Source organism: Myotis yumanensis, unplaced genomic scaffold, assembly GCF_028538775.1.
Source record: "Myotis yumanensis isolate MYYU_CA2020_CCGP unplaced genomic scaffold, mMyoYum1.0.hap1 SCAF_2, whole genome shotgun sequence".
Classification (NCBI taxonomy): domain Eukaryota; kingdom Metazoa; phylum Chordata; class Mammalia; order Chiroptera; family Vespertilionidae; genus Myotis; species Myotis yumanensis.
In genome coordinates, this window is record NW_027223753.1 from 159,465,021 (window position 1) to 159,476,851 (window position 11,831).

General features: G+C 41.0%; 1 protein-coding gene across 1 annotated transcript in view; it reads right to left on the minus strand.

Annotated features, from left to right (window-relative positions):
• Nucleotides 1-9,296, minus strand: part of KPNA1 (karyopherin subunit alpha 1) — a 101,239-nt gene extending 91,943 nt beyond the window's left edge. The window contains exon 1 of the mRNA XM_070406314.1: nucleotides 9,122-9,296. The gene's annotated coding sequence lies outside the window, so the exon portion shown is untranslated. The remainder of the gene's footprint in view (nucleotides 1-9,121) is intronic.
• Between the last annotated feature and the right edge of the window lie 2,535 nt (nucleotides 9,297-11,831).

Below are 11,831 nucleotides of genomic sequence, written 5' to 3' on the forward strand. Positions count from 1 at the left end.
CCCCCCGTCTCTGGGGGGACACATATTCTATTTGCCACATTGAGAGCTTTTCAAAAAAATATGTGTATGATTCCAATTATATGACACTATGAAAGAGGCAAAACTATGGAGACAGTTAAAAGATCAGTTCTTTGCCATAGGTTTGAGAGGTGGGAGGAATAAATAGCAAAGCACAGAGGATTTTTATGGCAGTGAAACTACTCTGTATGATATTATAATGTCTGATATATGTCACTATACATTTGTCAAAACCCTTAGAATATATAACACCAAGAACAAGCCCTAATGTAAACTATGAACTTTGGATAAGAATACTGTGTCAATGTTGATTCAATGATAACAAATGTACACTCTGATACAAATGGTGGTGGTGGGAGAAATTGTGCTGGGGGTACGGGATAGATGAGAACTCTGAATGTTCCATTCAATTTTACTATGAACCTAAAACTCTTTTGAAAAATAAAATCTATATTTAAAATATAAGAATGAGCTCTAAGAAATTTAATATATAGATAGAAATTAAATTTTCAATAGAAGGGATGGAAGATAATAGTGAAGAAATCCCTCAGGAAACAGAACAAAAAAACTAAGAGATATGAAAATAAGAAAAAGAAGAGAAAATTATAAGAACAACCTAAGAATCCCAATACCCAAATATACAAATTCCAATGGAGAAAACAAAATATCGACAAGGAAGAGGTTATCAAAAAAGCAATCCATCAAATTTAGAATAGTCATTCAATAAAAGACATGGAAAAAATTAACCAAGGTGACAGGCTTAGAGAAAATATTTTCCAAGCCTCAAATCAACAGTCCAGGCCAGTCGGCCTGATGGTCAAATCCCTCTAGTGTTAACTACAACAATTAAGGCTTCGCTAGAACAAGACTGCGCACAGAGACCACAAGGGGGTGCACCAAGAAAGCATAAAAGATGCGGAGACAAAAAAACATGACAGAAATGGAGGATATGGAGCTAAGAATCGCAATTTTGAGGGCTTGCCATAAATTTGTGCAGAGCCTCACGAAAACTAATGAGACCCTCGATGCTACGATAAAGAAATTAGAAAGTAAGCATACACAGACTGAAATAAAGAATATTATACCCAATAGCAGACCAGAGGAGTGCAAGAATCAAACCAAAGATTCGACAAAAAACACCCAATTGGAAAAGCATAATGAAAAAAGAATCCGAAAGTGTGAAGATAGTGTAAGGAGCCTCTGGGACAGCTTTAAGCGGACTAATATCAGAGTCATTGGAGTCCCAGAAGATGAGAGACAGCAAGATATTGAAAACCTATTTCAAGAAATAATGGCAGAAAACTTCCCCCACCTAGTGAAAGAAATGGACTTACAGGTCCAAGAAGCGAAGAGAACCCCAAACAAAAGGAATCCAAAGAGGACCACACCAAGACACATCATCATTAAAATGCCAAGAGCAAAAGACAAAGAGAAAATCTTAAAAGCAGCAAGAGAAAGAGGCTCAATTACCTACAAGGGAATACCCATACGACTGTCAGCTGATTTCTCAACAGAAACTTTGCAGGCCAGAAGGGAATGGCAAGAAATATTCAAAGTGCTGAATACCAAGAACCTACAACCAAGATTACTTTATCCAGCAAAGCTATCATTCAGAATTGAAGGTCAGATAAAGAGCTTCACAGATAAGGAAAAACTAAAGGAGTTCATCACCGCCAAACCAGTATTATATGAAATGCTGAAAGGTATCCTTTAAGAAGAGGAAGAAGAAAAAGGTAAAGATACAAATTATGAACAACAAATATGCATCTATCAACAAATGAATCTAAGAATCAAGTGAATAAATAACCTGATGTACAGAATGAACTGGTGACTATAATGAATCAGGGACATAGAAAGGGAATGGACTGACTATTCTTGGGGGGGAAAGGGGAATGGGAGATTCGGGAAGAGACTGGACAAAAATCATGCACCTATGGATGAACTCAGTGGGTGGGGAGTGAGGGCGGAGGGTGGGGTGGGAGCTGGAAGGAGGGGAGTTATGGGGGGAAAAAAGAGGAACAAATGTAATAATCTGAACAATAAAGATTTAAATAAATAAATAAATAAATAAATAAATAAAAAACACAGTCCATTCCAATTTAACCTGCACAAGGAACTTCTTTCTACCAATAAAAAACAAAGAAAGGAAACCCAAAGAAAGATAGACACTTGTCAAAAAGGAAAACCTGAATGGATCAAAAAGATGCTCAAACTCATTAGCAGTCAGACAATGTAAATTGAAACAATGAGATACCACTTCGTTTACTTGTTTGTTTTGCATTGTCAAAAATTAGAAAGTTGGATAAAACCAAGTACTGGCAAAGTTGTGAGCAAACAAGAACCTTCCTTCACTGCTAGTAGACACATAAACTAGTTCTATTCTACGATCCAGGAATCCTACTCTTGGATATAGTATAATCCCAAAGAACTTCTCACACAAGTCCATAGGAATGACAAGTAAGAGTATATTTACCAGAGTATTTCTGATGCCAGAGAGGCAACTCAGGTTTCAATCAATCATTAAGGAATAAAAAAGTAAAATGTGGTAGATGTATACTATGGAATTCTACATTATACACAACTATATGTACATACAACAAAACAGAAAAGTCTGCAAAACAATGCTGTTAAAAAAGTAAGAAACAGCAAAAGTTATATAACACAATACAATTAACCTTTGAACAACACAGGTATGAAATGCATGGGTCCACTTATACGAATATTTTCCCTCCCAAAATACCAGTACTGTTTTTGATCTGTGGTTGGGAGTTTGAAGATGCAGAGGGACAACTGTATGCACTGATCTATGACACTTTATACAGGGTACTTGATCATCGGTGGATTCTGCTATCCACAGGGAAAGGGAGAGGTCCTAGAATCAATCCCCCAAGGATACTAAGGGATAACTAAGTCTTGGGGGATACAAAGTTATACTTGGATTTTTGTACTGCATGGTCTTGGTACTCCAACCCAAGCTGCTCAAGGGTCAACCCGTACAGTCATGTACCACCTAACAACGGGGACACATTCTGAGAAATGTGATGTTAAATGATTCATCTTGTGGGAACATCATGGAGTGCACTTATACACACCTACAAGGTATAGCCTATTACTGTAATTGCATATGCTATACTTGTTTATGACTGGCAGTGTAGTAGGTTTATTTACACTAGCATTACCACAAACACATTGGCTAAGATGTCATGGTGTCACTAGTGGACAGGAATTTTTCAGCTCCATTATTTTATGGAACCACTGTAGTATATGTGGTCTGTCGTTAACTGAAATGTCATTAAGTGGCATATGACTGTACATAAACAAAATACACACACACACACACACACACCCTCTAAATATTTTACAATAATTCATATATAGTCCAGGAATTATCAACCACAATGGAGTGGGTGCTTGCTGAAAAGGGTAATGGAAGTAGGACTCAAAAATGAAAAAGAAAAATTTAAAGGAGCACGTATGGCCTGTTGATAGATGTCAAAAACTGAGAAGAATAATTAATGGTAAAACTTACTTTGCCAAAAGTCAACTAATAACAAAAATTTCTCAGAACAGACATGAATTCTCAACTTGTAAGGCTCCATGGAATGCCCTTAAATGAAAAAAGGACCACATCTAGACATATCATTATGGAATTCAGGGGTTAAAAATAACATCCTAGCCGTAACCGGTTTGGCTCAGTGGATAGAGCATCGGCCTGCAGACGGAAAGGTCCCAAGTTCGATCCGGTCAAGGGCATGTACCTTGGTTGCGGACACATCCCCAGTAGGAGGTGTGCAGGAGGCAGCTGATTGATGTTTCTCTCTCATCTATGTTTCTAATATCTCTCTCCCTTCCTCTCCGTAAAAAAAATCAATAAAATATACTTTAAAAAAAACATAAAAAAATAACATCCTAAAAGCTTCTAGAGCAGTGGTTTTCAACTTGTGGGTTGCAACCCTTTTGGGAGTCGAACGACCCTTTCACAGGGGTCGCCTAAGACCATCGGAAAACACATATATAATTACATATTGTTTTTGTGATTAATCACTATGCTTTAATTATGTTCAATTTGTAACAATGAAAATACATCCTGCATATCAGATATTTACATTACGATTCATAACAGTAGCAAAATTAGTTATGAAGTAGCAACGAAAAGAATTTTATGGTTGGGGGTCACCACAACATGAGGAACTGTATTAACCGTTTGAGTCCCAAGCAGCGCAATCGCACTGCTGAGATTTTATGTCGAGAAAATATACGATTCCTTTGAGTCCCAGGGGGTATTGAAAAAACGCTGTCGAAGAATCCCAAACAGCGCAACCCCGCTTTCTCTAAATGAGTACGAAAAGACCCAAACAGCGTGATAGCGCTTGTTTTATGTCGAGAAATACCAAGCAACGCGATCGCATGCTTGGGACTCAAACGGTTAAAGGGTCGTGGCATTAGGAAGGTTGAGAACCACTGTTCTAGAGACTGGAGAAATGTCATATAAAAAAGAAGAATCAGCATAGCTTTGGACTTCAACTGCAACACTAGAATGTATAAAACAATAGAGTTCTGACTTCCAAAATTTCTAAGCCTAAAATTTTATACCCAGATTACTGACAAAATGTTATGGTAGGATAATGATTTTTTTTTCAATCATGCAAGCTCTCAGAAAGTTTTTACTTTTCTTCCCAGGTATTCTTTCTCAGGAAGCTAAAAAAATATAGGAATAAAGAAGAGGGTCAAAGAGAATTTTAAGAATGACATAAAGATAAATTCCAGGATAACAACGATGAAGTAGGCTAGAAAGTAACCAACCAGACTGCATTTAAAGGATAGAGGATTACAGGACAACTGTCTCAGGAAATGAAGGGGTGGATAATAACTCCTGTAAAAACAAAAATTGATTAAATGAATAAATGACATAAATACACTACACGATTCAGCTGTGAATATTGAAATTGGTAATACTATAAATACACTGACCATTTACTTAATAAATATCTCTGATAATTACATTGGGAAGATGGGAGAGGCAGTGTGGAAATGTGGAGAAAATTTAATAAATAATGTCCAAAACTTCTATATCAAGAAATAGCAATAGAACCAAGTTATTTATAAATATGAAACAGTTAAAAGAAAGAAAATGTTAGCCTTTAATGTGTAGAAGCTGGGGAAGGGAACAGTTGTTTTCAGATATTACTCTAAGTTAATAACAATAAAGCAGGGAACAGGAACAGCTTTCACCTTTTAATAAATTAAATCTTCACAACATTATTTCAAGATGCTAAACAAACTATGTCTAGTTTATTCTGCTGGAGACACTGAACTGCAAACCAAAACAAAATCAAGCTTTAATGACTGGTGTGAACATAGTCCAAATAACCCTGCATTTGAATCCAAGCTCCACCACTTACTCTGTGAAGTAGGACAAGTTACCTAACCACCCTATACAGATAACCACCTCTTTAAAGTGGTTTTGCAAGGATAATTAAGTGAAAGCACCTGGTGTAGTGCTTGACCCATCAATAGATGTTAAAACTTTCTGCTTGTCTCTCTGTTCCCCAGCTACATGTAAACCCACATTTTGACCCCAAACTGCTTTGCGGGTCACAGAGTACAGAGACTCCTGGACAACTCAGCACATATCCCTCCCCACACTGGAAAATCAATGATGATGAGTAAGCAGACTTACTTTGTATATGAAGGGCAGCATTCTTCTTGTTATGTTGGGGAGATTATCCCCATTACCCACGTTCTGCATTATTGCCTGCTTTCAAGAACTGTCCCAATTCTACTACACTAGGTCAGGACCATTTTATCATTTAGATCTGTTTTGTTGAGTTGGAAAATCTTTAAACAAAACACAAAACAAAACAAAACAAAACAAAACACTGTACTGTTTCGTCAGTCTTCATCCCTGCTCTTTCCCTGCAGGTCCTCAAAATTTTCTAGTGTAGGCCCTTTCTGACCCCTCTTTGGCCTGGGGCTACCTCCTGCTTACAGGAGCAAGAATAGAATGAAATCGCCAGAACCGGTTTGGCTCAGTGGATAGAGCGTCGGCCTGCAGACTCAAGGGTCCCAGGTTCGATTCCGGTCAAGGGCATGTACCTTGGTTGCAGGCACATCCCCAGTGGGGGGCGTGCAGGAGGCAGCTGATCAATGTTTCTCTCTCATTGATGTTTCTGGCTCTCTATCCCTCTCCCTTCCTCTCTGTAAAAAATCAATAAAATATATTAAAAAAAAAAAAAAGAATAGAGTGAAATCAATCCCAATCAGCTAATTAAATTGTTAGCCATTTCCAATGTTTCCTCCCATAATTATGGCTGAATTCATAACTGGCAAAGTAGAGAGTTCTTAAAACAAAGAGAGTAATAGAGAATTATCTTTATCACTGGGTTCAATCATCTTTATTTGCATGGCCAAAGTCTTGATTTTCTACAAAATATTCATACATACTTCTAAAATAAATCTGACATTTGTAAAAACACAAACATCAGAAAGTATCAAGATTTTATCATTAATTCAAAAACACTACGCTAAAACATTGTAAATTAAGATATAATCTCTACTTTCAAATGAAAGGGAAAAGATAAAAAACAAAATCAAGAGCAACAAGGAAGAAAGAAAATAGTCCAGGAGTCAACTGAGAGCAATTCCAGACTATCTGGAATAATTTATAATAGTTGAAACTAAGGAAAATTAGTCCTATTCTAAGCCTCCTGACAGCCAAAGTGCAAAGTGAAACAGGATGGCTTACAAAACACAAATGATCTAATAAAAGCAGTTCTTAAAAAAAAAGGGGGGGGGGGGTGCGGGGGAGATGGAGGGAGGCAAAAATAGAAAAAAGACCTATCACTGTGTGTTTTGTTTTTTTAATTACCTCTAAGGTTGCTACTTTATAAAAATTGGTAAATAAATTAGAAATAATGTCTTGGATAGCAATGAAGATTTTCTTTCATGTTGCTTTCTCTTATGTACCAATTCTGGATAAAAGTCTTGGTGCATAATATTAAATAGTTCTGTGAAGAAACTTATGGAAAGACCTAAAATAACATAATGCAAGTATATTGACTTAAGGTGAGGTATTTATTTCTATCATTTAGTTTATAAGTTTTTATAAACATGTGTTTTGTTTCCCTACTAGACTATAAACTCAAGGATTATATTGTTTGATTCTATTTGAACTGCCTTTGCTATTTGTAGAATACTTTACAGTTTCTGCTCAATTACGACAGATAAAATGTCATGTAGTATTTATGTTCAATATTTGTTACTCTTCCCTGATACACTATCAATTCCATGAGGACAGAAACAGTGTTCTGATCATGTCTATATCCCCAGCCTCGGGGAACATGATCACTCCTTAAGTATTCACTGAATGAATGGATTAAAGAAAACACAACCAATAAGTATGAAAAAAAAAAAAGAATTCATTAAATGGCAGTAACTTTGGGTTCTAAGGCTGGGACCAACAGGAGCTGGATGACCTTACCTAAGTTACTTAACTTCTCTGACCTTCAAAACTTTCACCTGTAGAATAGGAAAAATTACTATCTACTTCAGTTACTGTAAGCGTTAAGTGTTTTAATATACATAAAGTATTTAGCACAATACCTTAAAAGGACCGCCATAAACATTAATTCACTTACTTTCACTCACATCCTCAATCTTAAATAGGTATCCTTCCACTGTAATAAAAGGCTAATATGCAAATGGACCAAACAGTGGAACAACCAGTTGCTATGAAGCGTACTGACCACCAGGAGGCAGACGCTCCATGAAGGAGCTGCCCCTGGTGGTCAGTACAGCCCTGGTGAGCACAGTGGCAATCTCCAGGGCAGCACTAGGATGTCCACCTGCCTTCAGCCCGAGACCCCCTGAGGGCTCCCGGACAGCGAGAGGGAGCAGGCTACGCTAAGTGCATGAATTTCATGCACCGAGCCTCTAGTTACACATAACACAGTCCCTTCCAAGAATAATTATTACAGTGAAAACACAACCATTCTCACTGTCCTTGGAAAAGTTAAAATTTCATCTCTTCAACTTTTAAAATGGAAGGGGGATAACTTGTGAATTATTTTAAAAAATACCATAAATGCAAGAACAAGTTACGGAAAGAATGTCGAGAATGAGACTTGAAGCAACAAGACGGAGGGGGTAAAAAAAAAAAATCACTCATCTGCTAAGAAATAGGGATTTTGAAGAAACTGTTTACTGAAGAAATAAAGGACTGAAAGGGTTAGTAATATCATATAATGGTATGTTTTAGAAAAATACCTCAAAATGGTTTATGCCGAACTTAAACCTTAAAAATCAATTACTGTGAAATCTCCCTCTTAGCAGTGGAACATGAAATAGTTCCATTCAAACCTACAACGTTCCTTCAGGACGACTCCCCTGACGTCAGTCCCCCTTCAGGTTCCTCCTCCCATTTCGAGCTTAACACTCCGCTGTCCCCCTCGAACCGCCACTCGCACACACGCCGTGTGCAGGCGGAGCTCCGTCATTCCTATAATTACCACACCCCTGTCGGCCGCTGCAGGCCCATGTTGTTATGACATCGGTAAACTGCGGCCGCCCGTCTCCACCCCCGGCACCTCCCTCCCGGCTGCCGGCTCCCGCTCGGGCAGTAACTTCGGAATCCCGGCCGGCGCCTTCCCGCCCAGCACCGGACCGTGGCAGGGCCCCCACCGCCGTCGCTCCTCCCAGCCGCTGTCACCACGCTCCGCGCGGCCCACCCCCGCCCGTTCGCGCCGGGCCGCGCCGCCGCCTGCGCTCGTCTCCTCTCCGCCCCGCTGCCTCGGCGCCCCGCAGTCCGCCGCGCCGCTTCCAGCTCCGCCGCGGCCCCGCCCCGCCTCAACCGGCGTCCCCTATGGCGATCACACCACGCTCCCCACCCCCACCCACCCCTCCGCCGGTCGCGCGGCCGTTAGGACAGCCGGGCCCGTGACGCACACACGCGGGGCGAGCGCCTGGGCCCAGGAAACCAAGCTCGAGCACGGCCGGCGCCCGCCCTCGCCCCGGGACCTCTCCAGGGTCCCGCCGAACAGCCGGATCCGCCGGCGGGAGGAGGAGGGGGAGGGGCCGGGACCACGGGGGGCACCCCCGCACTCACCAGGCTAACGGCAACCGATCCTGGTGCCACTGTTGGGGTGAGCCGCTTGCTCGCTCGCCGGCCCGCCGTACCTAGCGCGCACACAGCTTCGAAGGATCGGCTCGCACCTCCGCGGTGCTCACCAGGCCTCGCTCTCCGCCGCCGCGCACCAGCAGCGAGACCCAGCTCAGCCGGCGTTCGCAGGGCGTCTGCGCGTGGGGGCCGGCCCTCGCGCCTGCGCACGCCCCTCCGCTGCCCTGCCTCAAAGGCTGCCGGGAGTTGTAGTCTTCCAGCGGCCTTTCGCTGGAAGCCCTTGCTGTTTAGTACCCACCAGCGCAAGAGTCCCGAGGTTGGGAGGTGTCTCTGAGAAAATTCGCAACAATGGCAAAAGTCGAAGAGTCGTGGTGGAGTGACGATGAAAGGATACTTCTTAGGTTGAACTGAAAGGTTAAGTTTACAAACCTGTCTTCCAAACTTTTCCAGGCGGATCGATCCGCGCTCACCTCTGTCGGTTTCTAGACTCTAACACCTTTAGTGCCAAATACACGTTTATTGAGTGAAGGGTGGGGTGAATGAAGGCTGAAGGAGTAGAACAAAGGTGTTAAAAGTCAGTGCCTCAGGTCTAAGGCATTCACGTGCAGCACCTTTGAGAAAGATTTTGGTTATTCCTTTTTTAAAATTCTCCCCCGTCCCCTTTGCCTGGTTAGGTATGAGGAGTATCAAAAGTAATAACTCGATGAAACACAAATACTTGCTTTACTCTCAATCAGTGCCCGCAAAAGAAAATTTGGGGCAAATAACTGTTACTATTAAATTTGATGGGATTTTATTTATTTATTTTTATTTTTTTTTTATTTTTATTTTTTATTTATTTTTTATTTTTTTTTTTATTTTTCGCTTAAAGTATTACAAAGGGTATTACATAAGTGTCCTTTTTTCCCCCCCGCCCTTGACAAACCCCTACCCTCCCTTACCCCCCAGTGTCTTATGTCCATTAGTTATGCTTATATGCATGCATACAAGTCCTTCGGTTGAACTCTTACTCCCCTCCCTCCTGCCCCCCAACTCTCTCTGGCCTTCCCACTGCAGTTTGACAATCAGTTTGAGGCAGCTCTGCCTCTGTATCTATTATTGTTCAAAAGTTTGTAATGGTCTTTATTATCCATGAATGAGTGAGATCATGTGGTATTTTTCCTTCATTGACTGGCTTGTTTCACTTAGCATAATGCTCTCCAGTTCCATCCATGATGTTGCAAATGGTAGGAGTTCCTTCTTTTTAACGGCAGCATAGTATTCCAATTTGATGGGATTTTAAAAAATGTTTTTATTGATTTGAGAGAGAGAGAGAGAGAGAGAGAGAGGAAGGGAGAGGAATAGATAGGAACATCGATAGATAGCGACACACCAGCCATCAGCTGCCTCCTGCACGCCCCCTACTGGGGATGGAGCCCGCAGCCCAGGCGTGTGCCCTGAATCAAACCTTCACCTCTTGGTTCCAAGGTAGAAGCTCAACCACTGAGCCACATCCGCCTGCCAAATTTGTGTGTGTGTGTGTGTGTGTGTGTGTGTGCGCGCGCGAGCGCCCTTTTTGAGCAGTGGCTTCATAAAAAGAAAGACTAAACCAGACAAGCAGAGGTCAAAGAATAGAAAGTCTCACGTGGGGCATGATTTATCATACCAACTTATTTTACTTTGAATATTCTTTTGATTTTTCCCATCACCTTTTATCCCCTCTATGCCCTCTATCATCTTCACCCATCCTCTTTGACTCTCACAATCATCACACTATTGTCCACGTCCATGAGTTCCCTCTCTCTCTCTCTCTATTTAAAAGACCCACTAAGAAGCAAGGTGAAAGAGATGGGGTAGCTTAATACATTTATAAGTGTGGGAAAGAGGGTCACACTACCAGAATATTAGGCTATACAATATTCATTTGTCCTGGATCTTTCTCTGCAGCATCAGTAGTCCCCAGTGATGATGTGTTTTCTAGGACCAGAGCTGAGTTTGAGTTAGAGGGCTAAGGAAAGGGAAGGTATTCTGAGAGACTTAGGGGCAAGTATGCCTGACCACAGGAAAGCTGAGGACTGATCACTTTTTTCCAATCAGGAGCTAAGATTATGCAGAGGTGGACTTTAGTCTTTGTGAAAACTAGTTCATTTCCAGGTCATTGTTAATCCTAGTTGGGGTATCCTTTGAGGATCCCAACTGTAAAAATAATATCAGAGTCACTTTAAAATGGAGCCAGAGATGTCATCCCAGAGGAACTGCCTTGTACATCTATCTTAGGCCTCAAATGTTAAAGCAGAGCAAAATAACCTTGGGATTGGGCCTAATGCAACATTCTGTCTCAAAGAACTGGTTGCAAAGATAACAAGAAGGCAGGTAGTATTTCTACCAGACTCATGAAAACCGGACTGAAAATTTAAAAAACTGTTTGGAATTAGCATCACTGTTCTGTTATCTGCACCAATAGAAATTACTTCCTTTTATTAATGTAATTGTTCCCCTTGCTTTCTCATAAATATCCCTTGCCTTTGTCTCTACTTGGACCACTATTTGGGTTTCTTTCTGAATCAGTGTTTCCTGAATAGCTATTCTTTGTTGCCTCTCACTTGGAACGGCCTTTTATTTTTAAGTTAACACAACCAAAAGTCTGGTGTATTTAGTAGGGCTTCTCTTCCTCAGCCAGGCCTCTTAAGCTCGATGAGACAGCCAAAAGCTTTATTCA